The sequence below is a fragment of the Taudactylus pleione genome, unplaced genomic scaffold (genome assembly GCF_031769625.1).
Source record: "Taudactylus pleione unplaced genomic scaffold, aTauple2 ptg000418l, whole genome shotgun sequence".
Taxonomy (NCBI): Eukaryota; Metazoa; Chordata; class Amphibia; order Anura; family Myobatrachidae; genus Taudactylus; species Taudactylus pleione.
In genome coordinates, this window is record NW_028284820.1 from 1,288,807 (window position 1) to 1,301,484 (window position 12,678).

Here is a 12,678-nt window from a genome sequence, read left to right on the forward strand (position 1 = left end):
CGCGACCATCGGGCTTGCGACGAGACCCTTGCGGTAGGGTCTCGTTGGCCGCAAGCCCTGGAGTGATTTTGGCTCTATCAGAGCCAAAAGCACTCTCTCTGACATCACTTGTGATGTCAGTGGGGCCGGACCCAGACGGTAGGCGTTCCCATGGGAACGCCTCCGCCTGGGCAGCCACGCCCCCAGCACGCCCACCAAAGAGGGCGTGCTGTCACTCACCATCGACAGCACGCCCCCTTTGGTGCGAGACCCGGAGCGACGGCTTGCCCATCGCTATCCGGGTCTTGCGCATGCGCACGACGGTGCACCCTCCGTCGTGCGCATGCGCACTTGCCCAACATCGACCCGCTTGCAAGCGCTCAGCGCTCACGAGCGGGTCTGAATCAGGCCCAGAGTCCAATTCATGCCATACAAAAACAAAAGTGTTAGATTTTAGGAAGGCTGACTTTGCAGAGATGGAGAGATGTGCTAGTGAGTCAGTGGTAGATTGGGGGAACTTGGAAGGAGTGCAGGAAAGGTGGGAAAAAAATGTAAAATGCAATACTAAAGGCTACAGAACTTTAATTTTCTCAGGACAGGATTAAGATATTTGGAGGAGCAATTTCTCAACGCTGCTCTGGGGTGAATATATGCCGTACACATGTGCACTGCATCTAAACAGCAGCTCAGGGAGCGGTGGGCATGCCCCTAGAATGAAGGCATGCTGCAATGACATGCCCCCTTCCCAGAAAGCCACTACCTTTATCAGATGCGCACCTTCAGCGTGCATAGGGGCCCGACGTCAAACTATCAACAGGGGTTGGGTACACAATGCCGGATCGGGAATCCTGACGGTCAAAATCCTGATGCTTGTTGCTAAGCATTCTAACCCTTACCCTAACGCTATACTTACCGCTCCCACAGCCTAATTTACCCGTCCCCTTTGGCAGCCTAACCCTAAGCCTCCCCTCCTGCAGCCTAAACCTGACCATCCACTTTGGCAGCCTACCCCTCCACTCCCGTAGCCCAACCCTACTCGGCCCTTCCCGTAGCCTAACCCTAAACCTAATACTCGTCATCGGGATTGTGACCATCAGGATTTTGAAGACAGTATTCTGATGACCGTTGGGATTCCAGAGCCAATATTCTAACTGTCGAGATCTTGAGCGCCAGGATCCGGACTACATTTCCTCTCATATGTTGGGAGGTATGCTAGTTGCTTCAGAACACGACTGATAAAACTGAGCTACAGCACTTATCAAAAATAGTGAAAATAAATAAACTAATGGTGTTGCTCATTGCAAGCAATCAAATGTGTTATTTTAATTTTCTAAACTATACTACGAAAATGTTAACTAGACTCTGATAGGTTGCAATGATTAACACATCCACGGGTCCAAATCACTGGCTTGTCAATGCACGTAAAGCCAAGTCCCTACCAACAGCAGAGCCCTGCTTTTAGGTTTGTCCAAACAATTCACTCTGATGCTTTATAATATTACACAAATATTTATCAAGTTTTCTATTTTTTTATTTTTTTTCAATTTCAGAGAAAAAAAAAAGTTCAACTTATAATATAAGATCTTGCTGTCTTCAGGTTTTGAGATATTTAATAAAGCATAAAGCTAATTTATAGGAAAAAATCACTGCCAGTATTAAATAAGTAATAAGCACAAAAAAAATTAGCAACTTTTTCTTTTTTATTTATTATATTTAACTGAAATATAGTGCAAAATCTGAAAACAAACATTACTAAAAATATTACAGCCCATTTAGATCCCAACTTGAAATATGGTATGGACAATCTTAAAACATTAAAGAAAACGATACAAAGGGTTTCTTTTTTTTTACGATTTTAAATTATTGTACGTGTGTTTTTTATGTTTCTGAAATCTGTTTTATAAAGGTTGGAGTTTGTCATCTTCCTTAAATCTAGTATTGTGGCATACCAAGGTAAAGCCTGTTAAGTTCTGAATAACTTTTTTTTGTTTTTATATTTTCATCCTGGGGAAATTAGTTTTTTGTATGCTCACGAGTGCCAAAATTTGTGGATTTCTATCATTTTCAAATACTCATACTGTAGCTCAAAAACTACATGAGATTAAAAAAAAAAGTATATTTAAGACATTCTCTTATATTATGAAATGTGTGCAGAAAATGGAAGTAAAAGTAAATAGTAAGATAATTTGCAGTAGATCACTTGACATAGGAAGGTCCATTTATACTGTATATATAAAAAAAAGTTCCACATTTTGTAAATTTTGTTCTTTTGTCATCATTTACTAGAAAGACCTGGAATTTGAAAAACATTTAAATAGTTTTTTAAAAGGTAATCTTGGTACATACTTTGGGGAAGACAAAGGGTGTGAGTATAGTGCTGTGACCTCACGCGTTTCTATGCCAAGGACATCACGTGCTATTTCACCACATAGAAACCGAATAGCTCATGCAATTTATTTACAATGCTTACCTCACCCATTTCGGTGGGTTAAATAGGACTTTGTGCAAAGAAGATCATTTTGCAGGTGTAAAATGTTCTCACCCACAAATTTGTATTCACCGGTCTATCAAGTTGTCATAAGAACCCTATGGGGGAATACAATTGCAGGCAAGATTTTTTTTTTTTAAAAACCTGCATCGTGGGGTTTATCCCGCAGCTGCAGGGTTTTGCTATTCAATAAGGTGACTGAAAATGGGACTCGTGATTTCTATATTTATTCTCCAGAGCAAGTCAGATTTTTCCTAAAATCTTTAATTTTAGGAGAAATCAGCAGGACTTGCTCTGGGGCCCCGGAGGCACCCACCCTGAGGACTAATGAAGCAATTGGAAGTTCTAATTAGCTTAATTAATCCTTAATTACTCACCTTCTGAAGCGGTTTCTACTGCATCCAGCACCGGGAGCAGAGTCTTCTGCAGCAGGGTGAGTATGTGAGTCTTTGTGTGTCACAAACGTGGAATTTAGGAGCTGTGTTCCCGGACTGGGCCTTGGATCTGTATTATTTGGCGCAGACGCTCGCTGGAGGAGGCTTGGCTTAATGAAGTTTCTCCGCATGAGAGGGTGCAGCGAACTGACAGGAGTTTGAGGAATGCGGCAGTAACGAGATAGCTAGGAAGCTACGTGGAGCGGCTGGATAGCCTAGGGTAGACGTTGGTAGCTGAGTGGCTATGTGGAGCGGCTGGATAGCTGTGGGTAGACGTTGGTAGCTGAGTGGCTACGTAGAGCGGCTTGATAGCCGTGGGTAGACGTTGGTAGCTGAGTGGCTACGTGGAGCGGCTGGATAGCCGTGGGTAGATGTTGGTAGCTGAGTGGCTACGTGGAGCGGCTGGTTAGCCGTGGGTAGACGTTGGTAGCTGAGTGGCTACGTGGAGCGGCTGGATAGCCGTGGGTAGACGTTGGTAGCTGAGTGGCTACGTGGAGCGGCTGGATAGCCGTGGGTAGACGTTGGTAGCTGAGTGGCTACGTGGAGCGGCTGGATAGCCGTGGGTAGACATTGGTAGCTGAGTGGCTACGTGGAGCGGCTGGATAGCTGTGGGTAGACGTTGGTAGCTGAGAGGCTACGTGGAGCGGCTGGATAGCCGTGGGTAGACGTTGGTAGCTGAGTGGCTACGTGGAGCGGCTGGATAGCCGTGGGTAGACGTTGGTAGCTGAGTGGCTACGTGGAGCGGCTGGATAGCCGTGGGTAGACGTTGGTAGCTGAGAGGCTACGTGGAGCGGCTGGATAGCCGTGGGTAGACGTTGGTAGCTGAGCGGCTACGTGGAGCGGCTGGATAGCCGTGGGTAGACGTTGGTAGCTGAGTGGCTACGTGGAGCGGCTGGAGCGCAGTGGGAAGGCTACTTAGCTAAACTAAGAAACTAGTTGCACTGGCAACTTGTGTGAGCATTGGGGATCCTTTTATAGTGGACACTGGGAGCTGACAGGCTGAGAGAGAAGAAGAAGGCTCCTCATTGGTGGTAGTGGGGTCACATGGGCAATCCAAGATGGCCGCGCCCATGGACCGGAGGACAGCGCTTCCTGGAGGTAGTCAGCGGGGACCAGCGGTGAGCAGGAGCCGGCGTGGGAGCAGCACAGCAGCGGGACCCTCCAGAGGACAACAGCGGAGACTGCCTTGGGAGAAGAGGAAGGAGCGTACAGCGCGGGAGCCGGAAGACAGCGCGGGTCAGCGCCCGCACAGGTAAGCGACGGGGTCTGATTCTGGGGTCTCCAGGCCGGCGTGTGACAGTACCCCCTTCTTCAAGAGTGGCCACCGGACACTTCCTTGGTTTATGAGGAAATTTCACATGGAACGCTTTGACCAGACGGGGTGCATGGACATCGGAGGCATTTATCCAGATTCGTTCCTCCGGACCATAATTCTTCCAGTCGATAAGGTATTGAAGACGGTTGTATCGACAACGGGAATCTAAGATTCTGTCAACTTCGAACTCCTCTCCCTGCTGTGCTTGAACACTAGAAGCTTTAGGCAGGACCTTCTGAAATCGGTTTAAGACTAGTGGTTTTAAAAGAGAAATATGGAAGGAACTTGGAATGCGAAGAAATGGAGGAAGCTTTAACTTGTAAGCCACAGGATTCAGGACTTTGATGATTGGGAATGGACCAATGAATCGCGGAGCAAATTTCATCGAGGGTACTCGGAGTCTTAGGTTTCGGGTAGAGAGCCAGACCATATCCCCAGGTCGGAAATTTGGAACCGCTCGTCTTTGGCGGTCAGCAAATCTCTTGTACCGGGCTGACGTTTTAGTCAGAGAGGAACGAACCTTTTTCCAGATGTTGGAGAATCGTTGAAGGGACATTTTGGCCGCAGGCACATCTAATGTGGGAAGAAGAGGGAAATCTGGCACTCGAGGATGTTGACCAAAAACTGTAAAAAAAGGAGTTGAGCTGGTGGATGTGTGATAATGATTATTGTGGGCAAATTCGGCCCAAGGAAGAAGTTCAATCCAGTCATCTTGGGAAGAGGAGACAAAAGTGCGCAGGAACTATTCCAGGTCTTGATTGACCCTTTCGGTCTGACCGTTGGTCTGGGGATGATAAGCGGTAGAAAATTTGAGTTTTACCTGAAGGGCTGAGCAGAGTGACCTCCAGAACTTCGCTACGAACTGTACTCCCCTGTCGGAGATGATCTCTTGAGGAAGGCCGTGGAGCTTGAAGATCTCTTTTATAAAGCTCTGGGCGAGTAGAGGTGCAGACGGAAGCCCAGTAAGTGGTACGAAATGAGCCATTTTAGAAAAACGATCCACGATAACCCAAATTGTGTTGTGGCCCCGAGATGGAGGAAGATCAGAGATGAAATCCATAGATAGGTGAGTCCATGGCTTAGATGGAATTGCAAGAGGTTGGAGTTGACCGTGTGGAACCCGCCGAGATATCTTGTGTTGGGCACATTTGATGCATGAAGACACATAAGACCTGACGTCCTTTTTCATCGAAGACCACCAATAGGACCGCTGGATAAATTCTAGGGTTTTATCCATACCCAGGTGACCAGAGAACCGGGAAGCATGAGCCCAATGCAGTAACCTCTTGCGGAGTTCCGGAGCGACGAAAGTCTTCCCAACCGGGGGTATAGAAGATAATTGGGTAGAGGCGAAGGAAGCGGAATTCAAGATTGGTTGGGGCTGCTCCATGGGTAGATCAGGGTTGCTCGTCATGGAACGGGAGAGTGCGTCGGCTTTGAGGTTTTGTGAACCGGGGCGATAGGAGACTTTGAAGTTAAATCTGGAGAAAAACATTGCCCACCGGGCTTGACGAGGGTTCAAGCAATTTGCAGATTTAAGATAAAGGAGGTTCTTATGGTCAGTAAAAATGGTAATGGGGTAATGAGCTCCTTCTAGAAGATATCGCCATTCTTCGAGGGCTAGTTTCATGGCGAGTAACTCTTGATCTCCAATGGTGTAGTTCTTCTCTGCAGGCAAAAACTTCCGGGAAAAGAAACCACAGGGATGAAGTTTTTCATCTTTAAATCGCTGGGAGAGCACTGCACCGACACCTTCAGAGGATGCATCCACCTCCAGGATAAAGGGCCGGGTGGAGTCTGGTTGCTTTAAGATGGGAGCGGAGATGAAGGCTTGCTTAAGAAGTTGAAATGCAGAGGTAGCTTCGACGGGCCATATAGTTGGATCTGCTCCCTTGCGGGTGAGGGCTGTAATCGGAGCTACCAGAGTCAAGAAACCTTTTACAAACTTGCGATAGTAATTGGCAAATCCTAGGAATCTTTGTATGGATTTTAAGGAAGAAGGAAGAGACCAATCAAGAATGGCTTGTAGTTTTGACGAATCCATTTGAAGGCCTGTTCCGGAGATAATGTATCCCAGGAATGGTACACTTGAGACCTCAAACAGACACTTCTCTAATTTGCAAAACAGTTGATTGGACCGCAACCTCAGAAGGACTTGTTTGACCTGGTCTCGATGAGTTTGGAGGTCTTGAGAAAAAATCAAAATGTCGTCTAAGTAAACGACCACACACTTGTACAAGAGGTCCCGGAAGATTTCATTGACGAAAAACTGGAAGGCGGCCGGAGCATTACAGAGGCCGAAGGGCATAACGAGATACTCATAGTGCCCATCCCTGGTGTTGAAGGCCGTTTTCCATTCATCGCCTGGACGGATACGAATTAAATTATAGGCTCCTCTTAGGTCGAGTTTGGAAAAAACTGTGGCTCCCTTGACTCTATCAAATAACTCTGTAATGAGAGGAAGAGGGTAGCGATTCTTAATAGTTATTTCATTAAGACCCCGGTAGTCAATACACGGGCGCAAGCCACCATCTTTTTTTTTTACGAAGAAAAATCCAGCCCCTGCTGGAGACGTGGAAGGTCGAATGAAGCCTTTATTTAAGTTTTCCGTAATGTACTCCGACATGGCCTGAGTCTCAGGGAGAGATAGAGGATAGGTTCGGCCCCTAGGAGGATTCTTCCCGGGAATCAGATCTATGGGACAGTCCCAATCACGATGGGGAGGTAACAGGTCTGCGCTCTGTTTGCTAAAGACGTCCTGAAACCCATCGTAGGCTTTGGGCAGGTCTGTAGAATCCCGTACAACGGAAGATCTGATAGGTATTACCCGCTGAAGGCAACCTTTGAAGCAATTGGAACCCCAGGAGATTATTTGCATGGTGGTCCAATTGATTTGAGGTGAATGTCTCTGTAGCCAGGGTAATCCGAGGACTAAAGAATGAGAGGCTTTGGGAATCACTAGGAAGGATAGTTGTTCGGAATGGAGCACCCCAATGGTAAGTTTAAGTGGTGTTGTACGATGGGTGATGGTTCCACTAGAAATGCGACTACCATCGATGGCGGTTAAAGTGATGACTCGAGGCAACGCTTCCATGGGGATTTGATGCTTCTGGACAAATTCAGTAGTGACAAAGTTCTCTGCCGCTCCGGAATCCAGGAGAGCTAATACAGCTTTGGAACCTCGAGGACACTTTAAATGAGCCTGGATGGTGGAATCAGACTTCCTTTGTGATTCAATGGCAACTCCTAACTTAACCTCTCTTTCATAAGTTAGGAGGAGGTGTTTCCTGGACGAATGGGACAAGTTTTAACTAAATGTTGAGGAGATCCGCAGTACATACAGAGGTTCTGCCTCCGCCTTTTCTGACGCTCCTCAGCCGATAAATGAGAGCGGTTGACCTGCATGGGTTCTTCGCCCAGAGGAGGAGAGGGTAAGCGGGAAACTGGACGTGGCCTTCCACGATCAAATCTGCCTCTTTCCAAGGCACGCTCCCTGTGACGGAGATCCACCTTGTTGCAGAGGGAGATTAACCCATCCAAACTGGTTGGAAGGTCACGGGAAGCTAGGTCGTCTTTGAGCCTTTCAGAAAGGCCACTCCAGAAGGCAGCGATGAGGGCATCCTCGTTCCAATTGAGTTCTGAAGCCAGAGTCTGGAACTGGACTACGTATTGGCCGACGGTCCTGCTGCCCTGACGGAGGCGTAGAATATCAGCTGATGCGGAGGTGGTTCTTCCGGGTTCATCAAAGATTTTGCGAAATGTAGCAACAAATTCGGGGTAGTTGGAGAGCAGGGGATCTGACTTCTCCCAAAGGGGCGAGACCCAATCGAGTGCTTGGCCAGAGAGTAGAGAGATGATATATGCCACCCTGGTTCTGGCCGTCGGAAAGTTGGCGGATTGTAGCTCGAATTGGATTTCGCATTGATTTAAAAAACCCCTGCATAATTTGGGGTTGCCATCGAACTTGCTCGGAGGGGAGAGCTGAAGACGAGCAGGAGGTAGAACCGGAGGAGCAGGTGACACCACAGGAGGAGAGGCGGCTTGGGAGCCAGCGGGAGCGGGATGAGCCAGTAAGGACTGAATGTTGTCCAGGCGTGACGACATATCTTGCTGGAGGAGGCTTGGCTTAATGAAGTTTCTCCGCATGAGATGGTGCAGCGAACTGACAGGAGTTTGAGGAATGCGGCAGTAACGAGATAGCTAGGAAGCTACGTGGAGCGGCTGGAGAGCCTAGGGTAGACGTTGGTAGCTGAGTGGCTATGTGGAGCGGCTGGATAGCCGTGGGTAGACGTTGGTAGCTGAGTGGCTACGTAGAGCGGCTGGATAGCCGTGGGTAGATGTTGGTAGCTGAGCGGCTACGTGGAGCGGCTGGATAGCCGTGGGTAGACGTTGGTAGCTGAGTGGCTACGTGGAGCGGCTGGAGCGCAGTGGGAAGGCTACTTAGCTAAACTAAGAAACTAGTTGCACTGGCAACTTGTGTGAGCATTGGGGATTCTTTTATAGTGGACACTGGGAGCTGACAGGCTGAGAGAGAAGAAGAAGGCTCCTCATTGGTGGTAGTGGGGTCACATGGGCAATTCAAGATGGCCGCGCCCATGGACCGGAGGACAGCGCTTCCTGGAGGTAGTCAGCGGGGACCAGCGGTGAGCAGGAGCCGGCGTGGGAGCAGCACAGCAGCGGGACCCTCCAGAGGACAACAGCGGAGACTGCCTTGGGAGAAGAGGAAGGAGCGTACAGCGCGGGAGCCGGAAGACAGCGCGGGTCAGCGCCCGCACAGGTACGCGACGGGGTCTGATTCTGGGGTCTCCAGGCCGGCGTGTGACAGTGTGTGTATGAGTGAGTGTGTGTGTGTGACCCCCAGTGTGTGTGACCCCCCCTTGTAGCTGGCGCTGGGAGTATAGGTGGGTCGGTTCAGGGGGAGTTACGGCGCTATACAATGCCAAGATTACTGGCCTTGTGAAGCAGGGGGCATGGCTACGTTGACGCAATTCAGCACGAATTGTGTCATCGGCCACCCAGACCGCCCACTTTACTCTAGAAGTGGGCGGTGCCGAGCAGACGCAGTGCAGTACCGAGAGACTTGAATGCTCTTTCAGGCAGCCAGGAGCAGCACCTGAGATTTGGGAGCCTCCCGGCTGTTCTGGGGGAGTAGGAAAGTATGGATTACTGTAATGTGTAAGAGCTTAGATTGTAACTATGTGTTTTGATGGATGTGAACGCACAAGCAATATTGATTAAACTGAGGGCAATTAACGCACTGTTTAAGTATTCAGATGTTTTGCACTTTAAAACATACATTTGCTTGTGGATCATTACCTGTTTGTAAATGTGAGCATTTGTGACCACTGACCACTCCATGATAAACTCTGAACTTAAAATGTAAAACTTTAAATGAGATGCTGCACCTTGGCAGTCTTGCTCCGAAATTATCCCCTGGATTGTATTATCTCGCCAGACAGAGCTACCCACCCAGCCTGGCAGAGATCGGCACCACAGCTTTCAGGTAAGTAGTCTAAGCTCTGTTTTCCAATTAGTGATTACAGCAGCATTTACCCGATTCTTTACATTAAATATTCCTTCCTACAGCTTCTCAGAGTAGTATCTAGTCATGTCATCATGGGGGTATAGCAGTTTTAGGGATTCCTATTGTAAGCACCCTGAGGTGAAAAACTGCAATGACTACAGGAAGAGAAGAGACTGAAACATGGTAAGATGCTGTGGGGGAGATGTGTTGTTGCGGCACTTATCACGCCACTAAAGCTCTTGCTGCCTGGCCTCTTATCGAGGTGAAGTAGGAAGCGACAGCATCTCGGTTGGCAGAGTAGAGGAGAGAAATCTCCCCCCTACAGCAATCCCAGCAAGTCCCATAGCGCATTAGCCTAATGCTGACGTGCTGCATCTTGCCTCCTGGCCGGCCCCAATGTGCATATGCAAGATCTAGAACACAAAATTCCCCTCACAAGCTGCTGTTCTGTCAGGTACCACTGGACTGCCTACATATACCAACAAGTAATCCTGCCATATGGAACAAAAACAATGAGCACCAGATGTGTGCTTTAGTAATAGCTGCCTGATATCAATCGCCATACAACAGTATGATGACGATAACATCTTTGCAGATACCGTAGAGAAAAGTGATGCTCAATGGCATTCGGTATGAATAGCCGGCTGCCGCATGACCGGCGGTTCGATTCCCGGCTGCGGCAGTCCGACAAAACAGCAGAGCCTGGCAGCGGAAGCCCGACAGCGCTGGAAATCCCAATCGTCCCTAAGGTAAGTACTTACTAACCTAACCAACCCCCCTAACCCTAACCCTCCTTAGGGGTGCCTAACCCTAACCTCCCCCCCAAGTGCCTAACCCTAACCCTCTAAGTGCCTAACCCTAACCCCCCCTTCTCCGCTGCCTAAACCTAAGTCCCCCGGGGTGGTGCCTAACCCTCAGTCCCCCTCGGGGGTGCCTAACCCTAACCCTCCCTCCCCCTAGCCTAACCCTAACCCTCCCGGAGGGGTGCCTAACCCTAATTCCCCCCCGGGTACCCTAAACCTAACCCTCCCCCCCCCCGCGGCTGTCCGCTTGTGGCGCCCGGCATCCCTTCGATCGGCGCTGGGAAAATGACAGGCGTCTAGATTTTAGACGCCGGTCATTTATCCCTAGGCGGGATAGAGGATTCGGGAAGCCGGCGGTCGGGATTGCAGCCGCCGGCTTCCTAAACCTATTCCGCTCAATGTACTGCATGGCATGGTGGGATGTGGATGCTCAATGCACTGTATGAGCGGTCATTGTGATACTTAAGGGGCCTATCCATTAGCAGATACATTTCTGAGAGATGAAAGACAAAAGATATCCCTTGAAAATTCCGGTGGCTGTGCTGAACCATATCTGTCATGTACATGACAGATTTTGGCAAAAGACGAAAGATGAACGATATCGCATGACATCATTCAGGGAGTGGATTTTTTTCTCTCCAGCGCTCTGTAGCTGCTGCTAATATCGTTCGACGTTTACCGCATATAAACTGCCAAATATTTCTAATATCTGGCAGCGATATGCGATAATTGACCAACATGTTGGAGGTGAAAGATTGAATTTATCGGCCGCGGGAGTGCGCATCTGTCATCGTTCAGGGCCTATCTATAGCAGATAAATTGAACGATTGAATGATATATCGTTCAATTTATCTGCTAATGGATAGGCCCCTTTAATGTAATATTTGGAGGTCATCCGGATGCTCAATGGACAGTATGGCAGTTGCTGAGATGCTCAATGTAGTGTATGGCGGATATGGGGATGATCAATGTACTGTTACTGAATGTACTGTGCAAGGGTCACTGGTATTCTCAATGTACTGTATAGTGGTCACAGAGATGCTCAATTGATGTATGGTGGTATGCGGGATGTTCAGTGAACCGTCATGGTGGTCCATACTTGCCTACCCTCCCGATTTGGTCGGGAGCCTCCCGAAAATCGGGTGCCGCTCCCGACCTCCGGGGAAGGCAGGCAATTCTCCCGGCTGCCGCTCACCCCTCCTATCCCCCCCGCGGGGCCAAACTGATGCCACGCCAAGCCCATAAGTGATGTCACCCGACCGGTCACGCCCCCTTGTCTCGGCCACGCCCACCCAGTCCTGCCAATCTAGCTGCTCCCTCCCGGAAGGAGCAGCCAGAAAGTCGGCAGGTATGTGGTGGTCCCTGGAATGCTGTCTGTGATCTACAGTATGGCAGTCAATAGGAATCTCTCTGTACTGTATGGAGGTTACAGGGATACTGCATGGCAGTCACTGGTCTGTACTGTATGGTGGTCACATTCATGCTGTCTTAACTGTATGCTGGTCACATTGATGCTCCCACTTTACCAATACAGTATGTGTTTGGGTTGTGAGAGGAAACTAGGGATGGACACCGGAAGCCCACCATTAAATGATAGCTGGGCTTCCACCATCAAAACTTTCGATGTGATGGTAAGTAACCATCGCATCAAACGTATTAGATTAATAAAACTATTAATTTGATATTTGCTTGTGCAAAATACCCTTCTTGCATATGCGAAATAGCCCTATTTCGCGGCTGGTGGAGGACTGCACTGGGGGTGGGATGGCCCTAGGTGGGACTGGGGGCGGGGCATGATGCCCGATGCTGAGAGCTGCAGGAAGGGACCTCGCAGCTCTCAGCATTAAAAAAAATAGTAACCATCACAACACCATCAAATCATTACCATTCGATGGTGGCAAACATCGGAATGCCGCCATCGAATGGTAAAAGCACTAACATCACAAGAAAAACATAGATGGTCAGCAAACATCGCCCAACAATGTCCATCCCTAGAGGATACCAGAGCACAGGAGCACCCAGAGGACCATAAGTAAACACAGGAACAATATACAAACTCCACACAGATAGGGTTCTTGTCAGAATCAATTAAATGAGATGATCCGGCATATGCCTCCAGTAATCGCACACCTTCC

The 12,678-nt window shown here is 48.8% G+C and overlaps 1 protein-coding gene across 1 annotated transcript in view; it reads right to left on the minus strand.

Moving 5' to 3' along the window:
- The window catches only part of LOC148506240 (hemicentin-1-like), an 89,739-nt gene that overhangs the window by 76,203 nt on the left and 858 nt on the right, over positions 1-12,678 (minus strand). The gene's annotated exons all lie outside the window — the stretch shown is intronic.